This window comes from Microtus oregoni, unplaced genomic scaffold (assembly GCF_018167655.1).
Source record: "Microtus oregoni isolate MIOR12 unplaced genomic scaffold, Mior012 000014F_ref0000157, whole genome shotgun sequence".
In the NCBI taxonomy this organism is placed as follows: domain Eukaryota; kingdom Metazoa; phylum Chordata; class Mammalia; order Rodentia; family Cricetidae; genus Microtus; species Microtus oregoni.
The window spans coordinates 39983534-40006021 of NW_024543073.1; the positions used below are offsets into that span (position 1 = coordinate 39983534).

At 42.4% G+C, this 22488-nt stretch overlaps 1 protein-coding gene across 3 annotated transcripts in view; it reads right to left on the reverse strand.

The window, feature by feature from the left end:
• The window catches only part of Large1 (LARGE xylosyl- and glucuronyltransferase 1), a 510741-nt gene that overhangs the window by 458256 nt on the left and 29997 nt on the right, over positions 1–22488 (reverse strand). Inside the window, exon 2 of one of the 3 annotated variants that reach the window (XM_041663358.1) lies at positions 11707–11805. The exons of the other annotated variants lie outside the window; for them this stretch is intronic. The gene's annotated coding sequence lies outside the window, so the exon portion shown is untranslated. The remainder of the gene's footprint in view (positions 1–11706; positions 11806–22488) is intronic. 3 annotated transcript variants of the gene reach the window in all.

Sequence of the window (22488 nt, forward strand, 5' to 3'; positions counted from 1 at the left end):
CTGATATATATATATACTGATATATATATACTGATATATATACTGATATATATATATATATATATATATATATATCAGTAGTAAATTTATTGCCCCAGGCTCTCCATAAGGCAAAGCTGTAACAAGAACATTGTCATAGACATATTAGAGATCAAGTACTACTCTTACATCCAAATGCTGTTTGATCTGAAGCTGAGCCCCAGTGTCAGCCTCTCCCCACTCCTTTCTCAAGTAAGATTAACATAGCCTCCCTGTGTTAACTAAGAGAATGATGGAAATAAACATGGTGCAGAGTATGCTAGTGTTCTACTTTCAGTGCCTGCTGAGCCCAGCCACCAGCATTTGCCTCAAAACAGCACCCTGGTCATACCTGGATGATGCAATCTCCTTTTCTAAAAAACCTGAGAACCCAGTGAATTAACAGCTTTCAAAACATTGAAAATCATAGGCCTTAAAATTGAAGACACCAAAAGCACCCTGGGGTTCTGAGGTACCAAGAAATTGTCTGATTGCCAGTCCAACAAGACTGTCACCAGGTAATACGGTATGTGTACAGGTGACGGACACTGTTGAGCCTCAGCTTCAGTGAGGACTGCAGGTTTCCTTGATTCTTATACTGCCTGATAATAGCTCACAGACTAACAGATGCAGAGAGAAGAAAGGTGGGACCTTAGACAGGTCAGGGAGTTCCTTCAAATCAATGATGACCCTTTCAAGTTTTGTGCTCCCTGCATGTAAACAGATCCCTTTTATATCAGTACCCAAAACTCTGTCAAATGTCTACAATGTCTCAAGGAGGACATGAGGACCCTATTATCAGAAGGGATAAAGATTCAATGAGTATAATGATTACAATGAGTCTAAGCACAATATAGACATAGACAAGAGCTGAAGTGGGGAAGTCAGCGCTGACTGCATATTGCTAGTTCACTAGCAGCATGGGTATAATACCATTGGCCTTAAAGTCCAAAACATGCCAAACTCCCCTTGACTATTTCAAAAATGCATGCCTGGGAATTCCCTGAGAATAAGGCCAGTGCCTGTACATCACCATATCCCCTATGCCACACACAGATAAGAAACTAAAATGCTGTATTCACAGATGTGTGGATATTCGGTGAGTGAATGGGTAGGCAAGTGATGTGTGCAGGAAGGTGAGCAGATGGATGGATGGATGGATGGATGGATGGATGGATGGATGAAAGCTAAATAATTGTCTTGAATTAGCAGAGGGAAGAGAGACATCTGGACTTAACTAGTCAATCAAAATCTACATATCAAGCCTTTCCCCAGAGGTCCTTGGCCACATCACCCCCATATTTATTCTCAGAAGCTAAAACATTCTTACCCTACACTTGCTGGGCCACAGGGCTGTGCTCATCTGTGGTCTCACCCTTTGGGTTCATCTCTCTGGCTTTCCTTCCATGTATCTCTCTTGATTGCTTTCACCCAATTCTACTCCTAACCTGAATTCCTGGCCCTGCCTCATGTCACTTCATGGCTTCCAAATACGCCATGTTTCATTCACAGTTCTCACCACCATACAGAACACACTGAGGCAAGTCTGTATGCTAAAGTACTACTGACATCTGCTGTAAACAGACTGCAGTAGCTTTCACTTCCATCCAGAAGCACAATTTCTCTGCTCTCTACTCGTAACCAGGCCTAGTGTGAAACTCCTGCGAACCCACCTCTGGAAAGGAAGGCTCAGCAAGGAACTGTAAATGTCATTAAACTCACAAGATCCAAGTTTTTCCACCCAATGAAATTGCAGCCCAACTCAACTTAACCTTCTCTTCTTCCCATCTAAACCTTGAAATATTTTAACCATTACACAAAGTAGATTTTGTTTCATTTGTCAGGAAACATAATAGAACATCCTGTGAAGAATATTGGTTTTTTTTTTTTCAAAGTGACATTGGCATAACTTCACCTAATGGAAAGAAATGTCTTCAATCTAAATGAGTCATGTGGTGGAGACAGTGCGTTTGAAAATCCGCATATGGTTTGACCCCTTTAGGAAGATCTGGAGAAGGGGAAAAAGAGCTATTCTGTTGATAGTTGACAAACACAAGAATGAGACATTCATTTCTGCAGCAAGATCTAATGCTGTAAACACAGAAAACAAAGAGAAACAAGGAACTGGTTAAAACCTCTGAGATTAGTTCACTCTGGGCAAGAACGGAGTCAAAATACTTCCTTGTTGTAAGATATAGGATAATCTACAGAGTGGATAAGGTAGCCTGGCCCTTGTGAATTCACCCAGGGCTTTGAGATTTAAAACATTTAATCTATGTCTCTGGGTGGACCCAGAGCTTGATACATAGGAAACACTCAATTTTGGCAGTTATTATTATTTAAGGATAGCTTTGTAGGGATTGGTACTGTCCTATATGGTAGCACGACTCAGGTGTGACTTTTGAGATTTAATTTAAATGCAGTGTAAAACTTAGTTCCTCCTCACACAAGCTGCCTTGCAAAGATGTAGTAATTAGCTATAGCAGAGAGTGCACAGAAAGAGCCTTTCTAGAACATAGATGTTCTGCTCAGAACAATGGTTCAGAAATAAAGAAACAGCATGAGCTAGAGATTTGTGTGACTTCTATCCCAATTTCCTCATCTGTAAAAAAGAATAATTGAAACCAAATTATTAGATGCTATAGAGTATATCTGATGTACAAGTACTGTACACATGCAGCAGATGGTACCCTAGAACAGGGACAAATATATAGAGAAGTACAAGAACGACAAACAAGATTATGGAATGTACTCCCCATGGGGTCAAGCACGCAGCTTGTAGCTGGTTAACTCTTCAACACATGATCAGGGCATCAACAATGCACTAGTCATTCTTCTAGGCAGCAGGGAGATGTAAAGAAGAAGTGTGTCGTTGTGAACATAATGGTCTTAATAAAGATGCTGCCCTTGCTTATACAACTATATCAGCAACACATCCATTCTCCTACCCACTAATGCCTCCACCAACAGAACATGAAGATAGGAAGTAAAGTTACCTAAGATGGAGTACCTGACAAAAGGGCACTAGTTGACAGAGGTTTCTGTCCCACCTGGTCCCGCAACCATTCAGTTCCAAAGAAATACACAGAGGTCTATATTAACTATAAACTGGTTTTCCTATTAGCTCAGGCTTCTTATTAACTCTTACATCCTACATTAACCCATAATTCTTGTCTGTGTTAACCACATGGCTTGGTACCTTTTATCAGCAAGGCATTCTCATCTTGCTTCTTCTGTGTCTGGGTGATGACTGCAGACTGAGCCTTTCCTCTTCCCATAATTCTCCTGTTCTGGTTGGTCCACCTATAATTCCTGCCTGGTTATTGGCCAATCAGCATTTTATTAAAGCAACACAACTGACAAATCTTTACAGAGTAGAAGACCATTGTACCACAGCAATGGGTGGGTGGGTGGACAAATGTATAGAGGAACAGACGGACAAGATGGGAGTAGAGCTAAAAATAGCTGAAGCAGTGACCTAAACACCTGGGATCCAGGACTAAGTATCCCCTGGTAAGTGGATATGGCTAAACTGGGGCACTCTTGCCAAGCAACACTAATAAATAATAAAGCAGTCTGCAAACAGCATCACATATAAATGCTTCCTCACTGAGAGCAGAAATCTTGCAATCCAAACGACTGGGATACACATGCCCTTCATATCCATGCCCTTTGGCTTTTATTCTGGGATCTTCTCTGACTCAACCTGTCAGCTGGGGCTGCTCCCTAAGCTAAGGAACAAAACTCCCTTAACAAACAGATTTTACTCATAGCCCAGGAAATCCTACCAAGACCTGGGCTCTCCTGTGACTTGAGCAGTAGATTAGGAAGATCTCTGCCAGGAAGCAAGTGCCTCAGTTACATTTCTTCCTTCCAAAATCCATAGCTCCTATCATTTGATTTGTAGCTGCCTGATATAACAAAGTAGGGCTGGGTCCATGCTGACACTCTGGATCTGTTCTTACCGACAGCTTCCCCACATGATCACTAGTCCTCTAATCTTAGAGTCTCCTTTCATTTGATAAGGAAAGGCCACATTTACTTCACAATATTATCAGCAAGATTAAATGGCATCAATTAAAAGAGACCTACTAGTCGAGGCTGGGTACTTTATAAGGAAGATAAGGTTATTAGATCATAGTTTGGCAAGTTCAATAGCATGACACCAGCATGGAGCTATAAAATCCTTCTAGCTTCATCACAACATGGCAAATGGCACCCTTTTAAAGCAAATGTGAGGTGTAAGTCAAAAGGATTCAAGAACTAGAGTTGTTAGAAAATAACCAATTCTCAAGAGAACACACTTGCTATATGGAAAACTCACTTTAATCCTTTTTGAAGGCAACAGCCCAAGGGCATAGCACCTTTTACAAATCCACTCTTGAATGTTACCCCAATGTTCACAGAGCACTCGGATGAACAATCTTCTAGAACACAAACCCTTGGAAGTCACATTCAAAGTATATCCAAACATCAGTAGCCAATAACTCAAAATAAGCTAACACACATTCAATTCATTGAGACAGAGGAAAGAGGAGATATGGTTCAAGTTCTAGTGCTCACACCATCTACAGGCATCTGGTCTACCTGTGCGTCACTCGCCTTCACCAATCATTCACAAGAGGGGCCCCAGGCCCTGGCACAACACTTTTCCAATTTTAACACAACTCATCCTACTTAAAGAGCACAATGTGTATGAAAAGACAGTACAAGAATCAGTCACATCTTTAATGCCCAAAATCTAAATTCCAAACAGTTACACAGGACAGTCATTCACATATTTCAAGTGTTTACAGCAGGTGGGAACATTACCATGTAGTCCTGGAAACTGAGCAGGGAACCCATCTTACCAAAATAAATAACCATAGATTAAGGTAAAAATATTAGTGCTAAATATGCTTCAAAGACACAAAATTAGATGATGTTTAAAGTTCTTTCTCTGCCTGATAGTCTACAGAGGTTCTTGCTAAGCTAGAAGGACAGGGTTATTTCCCAAGTGTCCTGAAATCATCTCCACACAGATCTCACCTTACACCCAACATCGTCCATGCTATGGTCTCCACCCGTAGTAACCCTTCATAGATCGTCCTTACTAGAGCCACAGGTCATTTCTGTCTCTCATAGAAACCAAGTCTTTCCATTTAATAAACAATATATGTTTTATTATATTCTGGCTGCCCCAAGCCCTTGGTTGGGTAAAGCAGAAATCAACAATCTTTTCAAATCCCTTGGGTTGTGTATTTTCTGCATGTCTACTAGATAGCCAGCTCAGTATACAGACATGACAATAATAACCCTGGCTGACTCTTCAAGGTATAAAAATGATTTCTGGGTCTTCAAGGCATGTGAATCAATCTCAGAATTAAAAATGCTGCCATGGGACATGAACATGATTATGAAAAATACCAGTAATTCAGGACAGGAGTAGAATTATGGAGATAGAGACAAGAGAAACAGGGTCAAGAACTGGCTTACGAAGAAGAAGAATTTTAACAAGATATATAAAATAGGGAAGAAAGAGAGACCCCTGCATTTAGAATCCCATATTTCTGATCAGGGCTTCTCTGTCCAGCCCATCTATTCAGATATCTTCCTTTGTAGTTCAGACTGGTCTGGAACTCATTGTGAACTAGAACTCAGCCACAGCAATCCCCCTGCCACTTCCTATTGAGTTGTGAGATTGGGCATGCATGATGCTCAGCTGTGGCTGACCTTTTTTAGATCCACTAAAGATCGCTGCAGTGCCCTCCCAAGTTTCTCAGTCCCTGGGCCACTCTGTGCTTGATCTGACCCTTCAGCCTGTTTATGTTCCCAATTCCCTGGGCACTGACCCAAAACAGCACTATCTAAGTCGGTATTAAGTATGGCAGGGCTAAAATTAGGGCTGTTTCCATAGATATCTACACTTCTGTGGAGCAAAGCTATTTAGCTCTTAAGTGGAATGAAAGTCAGGTTTCCATTCTGACTGCAAAGTAACTCTGGGATCTGGGAAACCCAAACCAGTTCATGTGTGCCAGCACTTCTGAGCATTCCAAACCCCTTGGTCCACAAAACATCACATAGGTAAGGCAAGGAGGAATACAGCAACTTGGAACATTCCTGGGCTAACATGTGCCACCAGGACCTAAGTTTTCCTTCCTCATGCTAGAGGAAAGGAATTTCTTTCCACCCCATTCCAGAAAAACAAAGACTAAAGAATCCACTCCCCTGCAAGCCATTGTACCACTCAAAGTCAAGAGTTAAGAAACTCTTCAACTTGTTCAGAGAAACATCCCAGGACTGTGCAGCCAAAGATGAAGATGAAGTGACACCAGACCTACCTAGCACAGATCACCTCCTTCCTTCTAGGCTCTGTGCTCAGAGTTTCAGCACATAATATCTGCACCCAAGCTAGGGATATAGATGTGTATTCCCAAAGTAGGTATGTTAGAGCCAAACCATTAGCACTTCAGAATGTGACCTTATTTGGGAACAAGGTTACTGTAAATAAAATTTAGGTGAGGGATACAGGGATAGGATAAACCCTTAGACCACATGGCTGATGGTATAAGCAGTTACAGAGGGAAACATGGGGATAAGGCCTAGTGAAGCCATTGATGCCTTCACCAGTCAAGGAGCACAAAAGACAGCAGTATGCTAGCAAGACACAGGACCTAGGTGGTCCTGACAATTCTCTGAACTTAAGACTTTTGGCCCCTTTGCTTGTGAGACAATAAATGTCTATGAGTCTGAGCCACCACTTTGAAGTACTTTATTAAGTCCAATTCCAGGAGACTCTCTGTCCTTGTTACAATGTCATGTAACCTAGGCTCTGACCAGCTGGGTTTTCCATGAGGACAGTAAAGCTTCCTTTAACAACAAATAACACCAGCAGTGATCCTGAATGCTTTATACATAGTAACTCATTTAATACTCAACAACCTGCTGGGTCTGGGGCATGTTATAGAAGAGGGAACTCATTCAGAGAAGTTAAGTACCTTGCTCAGTATCACAAGGTTGCATGTGATGAAATCTGAATTAAAGTCCAGACCCAGGATGTTCTTACCCACCCATAACTGCCTAAGTCAAGAAGCAAGTGATTGATGGAGACTTACCCTGGTGGTTGGACTCTTTCCATTTTGTATTTATTCTGCCTGCACAGAATGCTTTGCACTAGTAACCACACACACACACACACACACACACACACACACATACACAAACACACATATACACACACACATACACACACATATACATACACACACACACACATACACACACATACACACACATATACACACACATACACATATATACACACAAACATACACACATACACACACACACATACACACACACATATACATATACACACACATACACACACACACATACACACACACATACACACATACATATACACATACACACACATACACACACACACACACACACACACAAACTGAATTAAACTGCAGTGGCTTCCACACATCTCATAATTTCAGCACCAGTCTATATGGCAACAAGGATTAGGAAAAGAACTTAAGCATCTCCAAGGAGGCAGAGGAAAACAGCCCACCTCTCACAATTTTTTTTCTGTATCTGAAATTCAATTAACATTTAAGGTATACCTGTGATGTGCCAGCTCTGTGTCAGGAAAGTACACAAGTGACAGCCCCTGCTCACTCACCAGAAATTTTGGTTAAGAGTCAGAATTGAAGTTTGAACCCAGGTACGGTTGCAGCACAGTGTGGTTGAACTGAGATCAGCACAGAGGGAAGGGCTTCAGGGCAGGGCATGGAAAGCTCAACCTTTCTTTCCCAAGACTTTTCCATGATGCAGGTATTCCCATACAGAATGCATCTCCCCTCTTCCGCCCTCTCTGAAACTTTTTCCCAAAACAATGAGCTTTTTTTTTCACTGAACGAATCACACTGAAGAGGTGAAGAAACTCAACATTAGACTCGAGATTATTGCTATATAATGAAGGACATAGAGTTTAGTTTATCAACTTTAGAAAATACTTAAGAGCAGAGCTAGGTAAGTTTACAGCCCACTAGCAATGGTACTGTAGCAATTAAATTCTTCAATACAAAGCAAATAGCACAGGGAAAGGTGGCAAAGATCTAGAAGTATCTGGAAGAGAAAGTATCAAATTAGACAGCCATTATTATTACCCATGCAGAGAGCTGGTGTGACCATCATGAGATTATATATATATCCATCCACACACACCCACACACAAAAGCCGGTCAACTCACCTCTGCCCCAGCTCCTCATAGAGCCCTGACAGTCCTTAAGGGCAGAGACTTAGACACCTCTCTCAGCTAAGATGACAAGCTCCTAAGCAGAGAGAATCCACACAATTGAAGCACTCCTGCAGGTCTGACTACGTGTTTGGTGTTATTGTGCCCTGTCCACAAAAAGCCCTTGGATCAGCCTGAGTACTTCTTTTTTTTAGTGCCTCCAACACTCCATAGAAGCCTGCCTAGAAAAGCAAGCAGGCACTCTTCCTGGATGAGAGACACATGGTAGAGTTTATTTGTGTCAACTTTTCTGAATAGTGTAAAAGGGAACACAGGGCTGGAAACAAACTCACGGATACATCCGTTCATGGGGACCTTTCTGGGAAGCTGGAATGCAGATACTAGTAAAATCTAGGTCTGAGCTAAGTCCTGACCCACACAGTCTTCCAGGGAATACAGAGCAAGTATGCTGGGCTCAGAGTTAGTTCTCTGTCTTCCTAGGATCCAGTCCCCGCAGAACTGTGGCACTGAATCTGAAACTAGCTTTGATAGTCCTCCTCTACATTCCCACTGCACACTGCCCTCTGCCCTCCCATCACACTCCCCAAGCAGACCCGAGATCACTGGTTTCTCCTCCTCTGCTGGCTGGATCCATCCTTTCCCATCTCACCTCTGACCCTGACATTTCTCTTCCTTTCCCACCTCCACCACCCCTCTTCTGGTTCTCTGTTTTCCTTGCTCCCCACAGCTATTGTTTTTCTTGGCTGATCTGTTGCATTCTTAAGCTTCTGTACGCCTGAGTATGGGCCACCAGGGAGTTAAAACAGTATAGCACTCATCAGGACATGCCTGTCAGCCGGGACCTAGTATGAACAGACTAGGGAGACAGTTTTCCTTTCTTTAATCCTCTCCTATTAAGGGTAGCTGTGGTGAGGAAAGATGCTTCGTAGGATGACCCAACCTCATAACTTTTCCCTCAAATAATGTTTATAAATATTTGTTTTCATTTAAAGGGGCTGATTATAAATGGTTAATAGATAATGGTCATAGTCAAGGATTTCTAAAGAAAAAAAAGAGGAGACATAGAAATGAATACTACATTGGTATGGACTTTGGTTTACTAATACAAATTTCAAGTCAATTTTGTTATATCTATATTTCTACTCCTGCTTAAGGTATAATGTTTATACAGATCACTTAAAAATGGAATATATAATTAAAAATTATGGATTAATAGACAGTCATCTATAATAGTCAAACTTGTAGTCATGTTAGTTAGCTTTTCTAGATGTATAGAGAGATTTAAGATGGATAGGTCTTCTTCAAACCTTCCACAGACCTACAGAATATGGCATTTAAAATGTTTTAAAAACTTAAAGACTTTTTTCAACAGTGAGACATGTCTGCTTCTGGCAGTACCAATTACTTCAAAGAAGTTGATGGGCATTAAAGAAACTCATTATGGAATTTGCCTTCAATGTGACAAGACTAGTTATATGGGTAAGAAATTGCTCTTGCCTGGACTGCTTGATGGTATGCTGTAAGAACTGGACATGCAGGACCCACAGAAAAGTGACTGCTGAACTTTCCAAAAGTCAGGATGGTCCTTCAGGGTTCCTGCTTCACAGAAGAAATAGCCAGACATTCTGCAGGACACAGAAGAAAGCAACTGACAAACTTTGCCAGTACAAGGCAGAACAGATCTTCAAATTTCCTGTGTTACTGAAAAGTCTGCCAGGTACTATAGGCCTGTAAGATAAAGATGGATATTCCAATGTCACAAAAGAACTTTGGGTGACTTTCCAAGCAGTGAGATGTCTCTGTCATTTCTAGAACTTTGGAAGTTGCTTACAATGCATTTCCTGTTTACTTAAGTAATATTATAGCATTCTGGGTCTTTGATGGATTGAAGATTAGATGGTTACAGTTATAGTTTTCCTTAGTTATGATAAAAGATAAATTAGATATAAAACTTTAGACTCACAAAAATAAGATAGATGATATTTTCCTTAATTTGCCAAATGTAAACAAACTAAGTATTGAACTATAATTCTTGTTTGATAACTATTTTGTATATGTAATTTTCCTATGTTAAAGTTAAAACCTTCCTTTTTAATTAGAAGGAAAAGAGGAGATGATGTGGGATGTCCTTCTGTAAATATGCTGCTTTTATTGGTTGAAGAATGAAGTTGTTTTGGCCAGTTGCTTAGCAGAGTAAAGCCAGGTAGGAAATCCAAACAAAGATATATAGAAAGAGTAGGCAGAGTCAAAGAGACACCACGTATTTGCAGAAAGAAAGAGATGCCAGTAAGCCACAGCCTGTGGCAATACATAGATTAATTGAAATGTGTGAATTTAAGATGTAAGAACTAGCTAGAAATATGCCTGAGCCATTGGCCAAACAGTATTGTAATTATTATAGTTTCTGTATAATTATTCAGGTCTGGGTGGCTGAGAAACAAAAGTGCAGTCTCTGTTTACAACTGGTGCCTCTGGGTATTTCTTTGGGACTGAAAGGTTGTGGGACCAGGCAGGACAGAAACCTATATCTACAGAGTCTGATCCAAATAAACAGGTCAAGCAAATGTGACAAAAGAAACTTCCAATATTCATGTTCTAGCTATGCTTAGTATTTTGAGTGGACCATAAAGTGAACGGCATTGGCCCTGTTTTCCCCAGAATTATTTAGGGGTGAGGGGAGTATGTTAGTTACACTTCTCATTGCTCTGACAAAATAATTGACAAAAGCCACTTCTGGAGTAGAGGGGTATTGTGCCTCATGATAAACAAAATGTGGTGGCCACTTCTGGAGTAGAAGGGTATTGTGCATCATGATAAACAAAATGTGGTGGCAAGAACATGAAGTGGAGATGGCTATGCCACATATAGTCAGAAAGAACAGTGAAATAAACATTCTACCTTTCAGTCTAGTATGCCAACTCATGGAGCAATGCTGCCTGCATTCAGGTGGGTCTGTCCAGTGCAATGAAGCTAACAAAGATAACTCCTCACAGGCATGCTCAGGGTTTTGTCTCCTGGGTAATTCAAAATCCCACCAAGCTGACAATCAATACCAACTACCACGTGGAGTCTTCCTCAAAGAAACATGCTCTTCAGTTGATAATAATGGGCAAAGCACAAATGGTTCTGGAACTATTGACAGGAAAATGGAAAGCCTCTGGTTCAAACCCTACCTCAGCTGTGAAGTCTGGAGCAGGAACTTGGCCAGTCTGTGCCTCAATTTCCCTGTCTGAAAACAATGAATAATAAACTACCTACTGCACCTGGATGATCCAGAATCTACAGGCAGCTATGTTTCAGTTTTAGGAATGCTTAATGTGCATCAAACCTTCAATGGGCTATTCTAAGTGCTTTACTCTGAATAGTGAGCACAACCTGAACAGATTCAGACTGCAGTGATCCCCATTCTGTTCAGGATCAGAGAAGTCAAGAAACTTACCCAAACTCACACAGCTAGGTAGAGGGTACAGGACTTTCTTCCCCTGCAGTTCCAGAGTGATGCCAAGCAGTCTCTGCTACAATGCTATGATCCCGTTCCCTGAGGACAGCAAGGCATAAGTTGTTCATTCTGTAACTGGGATCATAGCTATAAACCACACTGGCTTCATTTCTAAGAATCCCTGACTTTAGACGGGAGATCTTATTTGGCATTTGGGTAGTTAAATTCTAGCTCCAGGAGTGTGGAGCCTTCTGTATGCTTGTGCTTCTGCCCACTTCCCACCCCCACCACTGTGATGAAAGAGCAGGGCTGAGGGAGCTGCTCCAAGCTCTATGAGACAAACTGCAGTCTCTGGGCCAAAGAGGCCAGGAAGATCTCCATCCCAAAACTGTTAGCAAAGCACTCTGTGGCCTGTAGCCAAAGCTGAGTGACAGCCACCTGTCCTTGACTGGGGAACTATGGGGCAGAGAGCCACATCACAGAGAGCAAAGCTCCTCAGCCCGAATACGTGTCACCTCAACCATCCAAGGGGACTCCAGAGGTGAGGGAGGCTGCCTCCTTAGTGACCATGCCTGATCCATCCCCTGAGCATTAAACTCAAATGCTGCAGCAACAGACTCAGTCTCAGTCTGGCCTGCAGCAGGCAGGTGACCAGGGACTGAAGCTCGCACGGTGAACATAGCACTTTGATGGGAGGGAGATGTTGAGCTGGCCAACTTGAAGACATCTTATTGTAATTTGTTATGTCATGTTAAGTTGATATCTTTGGGAGGACTGCTCTTTTTTTCTTTGAAGGGAAGCAGAGGACTGGGGGTGGAGAGGAAAAGAGAAGGAGGACTGGGAATAGTGGAGAGAAAATAAAACTGGCTGGGATGTAATGTATATAAAGAATAAAAATTAAAATTAAAAAAAAATGAAGACATCCCTTGCCAGTGCCTCACAGCATTTGCCATCAGCAATCAGAAGGAAAATCCCTGCAACGAAGGACCATCCTACCTCCTGATCTGAAGCCTCCCATAGCCCCTACCCAAGACAGGCTCTACAGGAAACTCTGGCAGGTGGAATGTAGCCATCAGTTCTGGGCCAGGAACATGCCTGCCCCTGAGTTGCAGAAGCAATGGTTGGGTCCTTACAGATGTAGAGCAGTCTCTCCCAAACATCATTCAACAATAATGTCAATCTAAAATCAAGATGCACACCCCTGGGAGGAACGTGGAGCAGTGATGGAGGCCAGGGCTGTCTGTGGTTCCGGTAATGTTCTGTTTCTTGGTCACAGAGTTGATCACGCAGGAACACGGCTTTTGGGAAAGTGCACCAAGCTGCACAGCTGATAAGCTTAATTATCAACTCAATTGGTTGAGAAGTGCCTCAGATATTAGTGAAGTACACCTCTGGATGCATTTGTGGAGGAATTTCCCGAGACAGATCACAAGGGCTCTGATCCAGTCAATGAGAGGCTCAAATTCCCCCTAGACTGCCAGGAGGTGGTAGAAGTCTCAGTGGTGGGGCCTGGCAGAAAGAAGTGGACTGCTGCAGAGTGGAGTGCCTCTGAAGTGGTAAGTTTGGCCCTGATCTCTTTCTGCTCGTTTTTCTGCTTCCTGGCTGTCATGCAGTGTGCCTAGCTTCCCTGGGCTGTGCATGCTCTTCCTCCATAGTGTCTTGTCACAAATTAAAAGCAATAGAGCCATCTCACTGTATATTGAGACCTCTGAAACTCTGGTTCAAAATACATGCTTGCCACTTTAAACTATTTCTCTCAGGTACCTGTCATCACTACAGAAAGTTCAAATGATACTCAAATGCACCAGCCTTTGTGACAGTTCACAATTTGGAGGAAGAATTCTAAATTTAAGCTGGGCCAAGGTGATACATAATCCCAGCACAAAGGAAATACAGGCAGAGGATCAGAAGTCAAGGTCAGCCTCAGCTACACAGTGAAATCCAATCTAAAAAAAAAAAATTGAGCATTCAAAACAAAAAACCACTGTAGATATGAACATGCCCAGTATTATTCTTGTTTACCCAAAGTTATATCCATAAGGCTTCCGTCCACTGGTACAACAGTACCTGTAGACATCCTACTGGTGCCTAAATTTGGGGACTCAGAGTATGCTCACTAATTCTACAAAGACATTCTGAGTACCCATTATGTGCCAGGCACAGATCTCGAGATGGACAACAATCAAAAAAGTCATTTCTTTTAAAAAGTTTATTTTATGGTCCCAAACAGACAGGGCTATGAACCATGAGGCCCTGTTTTGTGTGACAGGTACCCAGAAGGTGGAGCTGCAGCAAAATTAATCCTAAGAATGCTACAGGCAGTGATAGCACACGCCTCGAACCCCAGCACTTGGGAAGCAGAGGCAGATAGAGTGCAACTCAAACAGGTATACAAATCAAGTTCCAGGACAGCCAGCGATAGACGGAGAAACCCTATCTCAGAAAACAGAGAGACAGGGAAGAATGCAGCAAGGATCTGCCTACTGCAGATAATCCCTGAGCTTTCCCACTCTAAACCCTGTAACACAGACCAAATGTTTGAGACGATCACTACAAGGCTGAGGCCTCCACTGTGTGTCCCTGGGTAAAGTTTCTAAACCTTGTACCCCAGGATTCACATCTTCAGAGTAGACGAAATAATTATCAGTAGTGTTCTGGAAACATTAAACAATTAATAACAGTTATTACAGATAATACTTCTTACATGCTAGGTAGTACTGTTTTTACAATTTCTATGAATTCCTAGTGGGCTGTCTCTCAATGTCCTCCCATGAAAGATTCCCTAGGCTTCACGCACCACCCAAATTCAATGACAAAAAGTATTCATAGTGGTCAGCATGGGTCCTTCAATGCTATGTCCCTCTCAAGAAGAGAAGCAGATGAAGAGACAGGTGATGCTATGGTTTGAATATGAAACATCCCTTAGAAGTTCAAGTGTTTGATCACTGGGTATCCAGCTGGTGGTGTTATTCATGGAACCGCTATGGCCCCATGGCAATGAGGATTAGAAACAGGAAGCAGATCGCTGCGCAGGATGTGCCTTGAGGGATACTGGCCAGCTCTGCTTCCAGTATGACCATTCTTTTTCACCCACTGAGATGTGAACAAGCCATGCTACAACCTTTTGTTACCATGGATGAAAACCCAGTCACCAAGGTCTCCATCTTCAGTAGATTGTATCCCTTAAACTGTGAGCCAAAATGAACTTCTCACTTAAAATGCTCATTCTGGGGAATTTGCTCAGAGTGATAAGAAAAGTATCAAAGCAATACAAGAAAAGAGAGGAGACTGGAAAGATGGGGAGGCAGAAGGAAGAAAACTCAATTACCTAGAGAATCACTCCATCTTTGCCTTGGTTCCTACCAACCACACTGTTAAACACTGCACCATGAACCACAAATATGTTCAGAGTGTAACCAGAGTGAACCAAGCTATGTCACAAATTAAAACACACCAGGAGTCCAAAACACAGTATTAAATAAAGGCAATGTCTTAGTTAGGTTTTCTATTTTCTATAACAAAACACCATAACCAAAAAGCAAGATGGGGAGGAAAGTGTTTATTTGGCTTATACTTCAGCATTGCTGTTCATCACTAAAGGAAGTCAGGACAAAAACTCAAACAGGCCAAGATCCCAGAGGCACCAGATGATGCAGAGGCCATGAAGGGGAGCTGCTACTGACTTGCAAAACCCACCTTCATATAGAACCCAGGACCAGCACAAGACAAGTTGCATGGCTTTCTGTCCAGCTTAACGAGTAAACTGGTCCAAGCCTGCAGCAGGCTCTGTACCCCTGAGGTCTTGTGTTAAGCAGCCAGGTCAAGTCACATACAGCTCTGAGAGAGCAGGTGGAGAACTCAAAGGGGGAATGAACATATGTACAGAAGGCTGGTCTAAACCTCACTATCAAGGAATTCTGAGAAACAGAAGGTCAAAGAATTAGATTCATGAAAAATTTTATCATGCATGATTATAAACTGATCCTTTCTAAAGGCACAGAGGAGCCTGGTTCAAAAGTCTGAGTCTTAGCTTACAAAAATACAGTTTAATTCCAAGTGATAACTGTACAGAATCATGGCAATTTGGTTTGTAAGTGCTATCAAAATATAAGCACCAAGTTTGTGTGGTTCTCTTGAATAGACCCTTTTCCCTAGAAATGCTGAATAAAGACACCCACTTTGATAGAGACTATGCTTTTAAAAAAGACCCACATACAGTATACATTTCAACCATGTGAGCGAGTTAGGCAAACAAGCGGTAATAAACAATGACAAGAGGTTAAAGCAACAGTTAATGAAATAGGAGTCCTAAGAAGAGGACGTGCTAACACTGGCACTCTGGGTTTGATGTCCAGAAGATAGGCTAACACCAAAGAACTCAAGGGCAGTGCTGTACCCAGGATGGATAAATGGTATGGGATTCACATGCATGACATCCAGTGCATGAGAAAAGCAGGTACCATACAGCTTATTCACCAAAACAAGGGTTTCCCATCAATTCTGTCTATGCTGAAAGTCAGTCCAGGCTATATCCAAATTCTTCCAAATGGCTCCCACTTCTGCCTCTTGCAGTCTCAAAGGAATGGGTAAAAGACAGCCCAGTCATCCAGGGAACTTGGCCTAGGAAAACTACCAAGATGAACTTTGGCCCTAAAACTAAAAGCTGTTTTATATCAGTAAACCAAAACAGCAGCATTGGCCTTCACAACTAGAATGACGATGGCTAAGGCTAAAATCCATTGTTATGAAAGTGTCACACTTCCATGGAGCAGCAGACATGGCTGTATGCTGTGATTACCATTAACGGGTAAAGGCTGGTTTGAGCCTATAGCAGGGCAGAACAGAGGTAGGTGGAGAAACTAAACTGAATGCTAGGAGAAAGAAGGGGGAGTCAAGAGAAGCCATGTAGCCCCACAAGAGAGAGAGACATGAGACAGAACTTTGCCAGTAAGCCACAGCCATGTAGCAATACACAGATTAATAGAAATGGGTTGAATTAAGAAGTAGAGTTAGCAAATAAGAAACTAAAGCTAACAGGCCAAGCAATGATTTAAGTGATATAGTATCTGTGTGATTATTTTCAGGCTGAGCAGCCAGGAACAAACAAGTGGCCTCATACAACACACGGCTAGTTTCAGGACTAAAACTACTGCTGCACACCGGGCATCACTTGCTAAAATAACAGGGTAAGTCTTTGCACCTGCCCCTGACATTCTGTGACCACCTTGAACTTTGAAAACTTCAAAATATTGGCATTTTAGTAGATGAATTGGGTACTCTTATAACTTATCCCTCCGTAACTCAGTTTTCCTCACAGAAACACAAATCTCCCCAATGCTCCCCAGATCCAAGAGGGCTGTGAGACAATGCACAGCTAGATGAAATATGTTGGAAGTGAGAAAACTAGTCATGGTGGGATGCAGATATCATTAGGATTGAGTTAGAACACTCCTACAAATCTGCTTGGCACCAGCACTGGAGTTGCCTGGCTAGCAAAAATCAGCAACTAGATCTTTATGTCTCAGTCTGCTTAAATGCAGACCCTTCAAGGGCGTGACAGTGGGACAACACACACATTTGCAACATGCAAAGATGAGGCAAGTGCCATTCAGTGGCTACCACTCTGTCACCATCCTGGAAAGTTTCACTTCATCTGAGAGCTGAGAAAAACTAAAAAGAATTAAGTGAGTAAACCATCACAGGACTAGAGGGAATTAGAGCAAGAGAGACTAAGGATGAAGTATTCCAACACACTCTGACATGCTGTCTCCAACTGTAGTTAGAGTTAAGCACCTCCTTTTTTGCTTCTCATTTATATTTTGATGTAGCAAGATCTTGCTATGTTGCCCAATAATTCAGCCTGTTCTCAACCCCCTCCTACCTCACTGTCCCTAGTACTGAGATAATAGACATGTCCCACTACTGCCAGTTATGTGGTCTGTCTTTGAGACAGTCAACAACATGGGAGTTAGCCTATACAATCCTGATAGAGATGAGGTGACTCATACCAGTTTCCCAGTGCCCATGAGACCCAGAGTGAATGGGCCTCTAATACCTCTCACTACTTTTCTAGGCATTCCTTCCAGACACAGGACCCCCATTATAGTCTCTCACTCAACAACTGAAGAAGAGCTTAGGGGCCTCTGCTTTTTCCTTATGACTCGTTCTTCCACCTTCTTCCAGTGTTCAAAGTCATCTCCACAAACTCCTGCTTCAAAAAGCAAGCTCAGCAGGTAAAAACGCTTGCTGCCAAAGACTGGCAGACTTAGATACCCAGAACCCAGGCATTCAAGTCAGATGAGATGACACACTTCTGTAATCCCAACACTCCTACGGCAAGGTGGGAGGCAGACACAAGAGCTCATGGATCAGCTATCCTGGAATACAAGGCATGGCAGAAACAAGAAAGCCTCAGACTCAACACAGTGGATGAAGAAAGTAGACTCTCAAAGGTTGTTCTCTGACCTCCACGCACATATGCACATGCGCACATACACACCACACACACATACGCACACACAATTTTAAAAGCTAGTTTTAAATGTATGTTCTACCCCCTGCATATGCAGATTTCCCTATCATCTATTTATATGTTAATACATTACCTTTCTTTGTGGTATTTCACTCCAAAGAAGGCATGTTCTCCTTGTTTTTGTACAAACTGATTGTGATCTTCACAAGGACAAAGCCAACAATAACTTCATCCACTAATGAACCCACAGTGCTTAGGACAAGTCTCATATCAACTGGTGCTCAACAAATAGCTGGAAAATAATTAAACAAAAGAATGAAAAGGAAAAGAAGATCTAAGTCTACCACAGGTTGGTGTCAGGTGGTCATACAACATCAAAGTGTCATCCAATGGCTTTCAGTGAACTCCCTCACTAATTCTTCATAGCTGAACTATACCCTCTTTCTCTCCAGGTTGCTAGAAACACAAGATTTGGAAGTAATTGTGTATTTCAAAGGTTTCCCTGAATTGCTGTATGTCACAATTTTTCCCTGGTAGCATTAAAGAAAGTGCACTTTGCACAGGGCTAACCCTAGGAATGAGTCAGCCTGAAGGAGCTGCCCACTTATCAAGCTCCACACGCCTTCTGAGGGCCATGCATCATGCCAACTCCAGCAAAGGGCTACCCAGGAGGAGGCCTGTACCACCACCAAGCCCTGTGCATTTGGCTAGAACGTCAGAACTATGCAGGAAATCAGTAGGATACCAGGTAAAGTCAGACTGGGAGGCCATGAAGGTTACATACCACCATCATACAGAGCTAGCAGAGTCTCAAGGTCATGGCTTACACTGCAGGCTGACAAGATAGCCTCTCATCTACTAGCCCAAGAAGAGAGGTCCATACCTCCTTCAAATCACTGTCTTGCTGACACACAATCACTGACTCCAAAGTCAACCTTCCTAGAACAATGGCCTGAAAGCTTACGAATGTTCGAATTGCCCTCTTCCCAAGCACAAAGGGGGTGTCACCTGAACCTACATAGCACAAGTAGTACATGGACTGTGTTTTCTGCATGGGGAAAAACATTTTTTTTCAAAAAATAAAAGCACAGGTAACACCTTTTGAGGAATACAAATGAGAGCTGTGATGTATGAACCCTGAACTCAGCAGGTTTGGTTTGGGTTTGGGTTTTGTTCTTGTTGTTGCTGCTGTAGGCAGTGTGAAGGATCAAACCCGGGGTCATGCACAAGTAAAACAATCATTCTCCCTACCACTGAGCTCTATAATTTCCTTTCTAAGAGTGACAATAGTTCTCATCCCTTTCTAAGATCTTCCCACAAATTTCCACTCCATACCTACAAAACCCTCTCAATGATCATGCTAATAATATTCCCAATTTACAACAAGGAAACTAAATTCCAAAGTGACTTAGTGGGTGTTTAAGCACTATGCTTTCGTCCAACTTCTCCCCCACAGGGTCTTCATCACTCTGAGTTTGAAGCCCTGTGCTATATATAATTCATTGCTCGATCACCCTATAAAAGGAAGAAAAGGGAAGCAGATTGTCATCCACCTATAAGAAACTAGGAGGACACTTGGGGAGAGCAGGAAACTTCACCTGGGCTTCCTTGCTCACTCTATACGTATAAAGGCAAAGAGGAAGAAGACAGAGAGGGATACCTTGTAGCTGTTGGGCTTTCCCTTCTTCTACAAAGAAAGCAAGAAAGGACCCCAGGGCAATTGTTTACCTCACAGTTCATGTTATTCTAATACTTTATGGAGATACTAAGGCTGAGATTATATGTAACCCACTCAAGTCCCACATGCTTTCAAACTCAGGGCTGCCTGGCTCAAAGGGTCTTTCACAGGCCACACCAGGCTGTCAGACTTCAGCACAGGAGCATAGTGGACAACCTTGCTTAAGCCAGACAGATGACAAAGTGAGGTCGAAAAAACTGAGTCTGTCCATCTGTAAAAATGTTTATTCCACAGAGGCATCGCAGGTTGCCATACAGACTTTGCAACCTTAACAAAGAGGCACCAGGTTCACTGATATACTTTGCAACCTAGAAAAAGCTGGATATGAAAAAAGCCAGGAGAAAAGTAAGGTTCTCCTGGAGGCTAAGGAGGATTAGGAGTAGCTCAGCTGCCTCCAGAAGGTCAATACTAGCACCCTAGTAACCCCTGCATTGTACTGCATGGCTCTCTGGCCTCCTGACAACGTAAAGAAATTAAAACCTAGAAGGTTAGTCCAAAGTAACAAGCTCCCCCTTGAGAGCTAGGCCTCTCTTTTCAAAGCCCATGGGGTCAGGGTTGGACAGAGATGAAGGATGTGAGGAGCAAAAAGAATAAAGAATAATGATATAAATGTATGAAACTGTCAGCTGGTATTTCCTTGTATGCTAGCCAAAACTTTATTTAAAATAATAAAAAAGTACACAAATTAATAAATAAGTCACAGAGAGCTCCCTTGTTCCTTCTACAAAAATAGGATGCTGAGAGGAGCCAGCACCTGTGAACCAAGAAGCAGCCCTAATGAGATATCAAATCACCAGCACCTAGACTGTTTCAGTGGCTGATGCTTGGTTCTATTCCTCTCAAGTCTACCCTACCTCCCAAAGAGAGTCTGATGCAGTTATTCAAGACAACCAGGTTCTTCTGTACTGAGTCCCCAGCCTGAGTCCTAAGATCATCCTATCAACAGACCCAGTATACTAGTACCTGTGGCCCCTTGCTACAGTCATCCTCTGCCCTCTATCATGAATATCCTTCTGTCCAAGAAGGAACATTAGACACCAAAGCAATGACTCACTGGTGCACCTAGTATTACCATTACGAATGCCTAAGAAATTGCATTAACTTTAGATAAGATCCAAATGACAGCTTTTAAAAGTTAAATGAAAAAATAATCTGAAAGTATTAGAGAACATGTAAAATCCCAAAGATAAACAATGTTTTGAGTCAAAATATTCAACATCTTCAAAAATCCCTCCCTGTGGCTTTCCCAACTGCCTCCATTTCTCTTCCATTGTAAGCAATGGCATGTGCATGGTGGGTAAGTGTTTAACAAGCTTGTGATCACATGCAGTGTCTATGGCAGACAGTGGTGAGGATGCGGTTAGTATTTAGAGCCCTAAACACCTACAAACAACCTTCAAATGAATCCTCACACAGTACTGCCCAGAGTCTAAAATAATATCATCTACTTTACAGATAAGGAGATGCCTATCATCTGTCCAGTAGCTTAAGGTTGTTCCCAAAGTCACATCAGGTGCCTGACCAGATCTGCTTGGTCCTAAAGCCTGAGCTTTATTCAATTTCCCACACCTTACTTACCCACAAGGAAACTCTGTTGCAGATCTGTCCTGCATGACAGCACCATTGCCTTGTTTAAATCTCCACAGCTGTGACTTCTTGTAATAAGACCCTCACAAGATTGGGCGCAGCAGCATTTCCTTATGGAATAGGAAGCGAGTACTCACAAGGTACACAAGGCCTCTTCCCTCCCAGTAGATTCACAATCCACTAAAGACTGCTGAAATAGATTCTCTGTTGGTGGTACAGCTGCCCATAAGCTTCCTGTGCCTCAGAAGGTATCCCCAACTTCAGTGAGACTAGACTTTGGTAAAAAGGTTTCTGTGGTCTGCTGTTACCCTCGATCGGCAATGAACAGAAACACACCCCCAAGGAAACATTACACAATGAACATATACTGAGAACCATGATAATCAACAGGTGACACCTACTTTGCAAATTCTCACCACGCTCCCTTCAGATGCACCACTGCTCTGCTTTTAATTACAAGAGCTGCTCCCAAGCCCCCTCATTCAATATAAAGAAAAGCGTTCACATTCAGCTGTTTTGTCTTAGGTTTTATTGTCACACTGGCAAGTGCAGCTGTCTTGACAATTTTTGTGGCAAAGGTCCAGGAATCCAGCTCCCGCCTGGGTTAGGCAGACTTTCTGCACCAACAGCATTCCTCAGCTCCACTTGTGACATCTTTTTCACTGAGAGAAAAGAAGGCACATTTTCTTCAGTCCACTGATTCATAAGTTTGAGATGGGGAGCTGGCTTAACTTGTGCTGTAAAACCATGCATGATGGTGTCCTTAAACAACCCCTCTCTTTTTCTTTTTTCTTGCCTTCTGAAGCCCCAACTTCAGAAATTGGGGTAAATCAGGCTTCTTGGAGGGGTCCTCATTCAGTCCACTAACATTCAGACCACTAAATAAGAGCAGAGAACATGGGAGGCAAGCCATGAATCTGGAGTCACCAAGGGATCTTACAGTGCTCATGGACCAGGAGGAAAGGAGACCTAAGTGTAGTAGTGT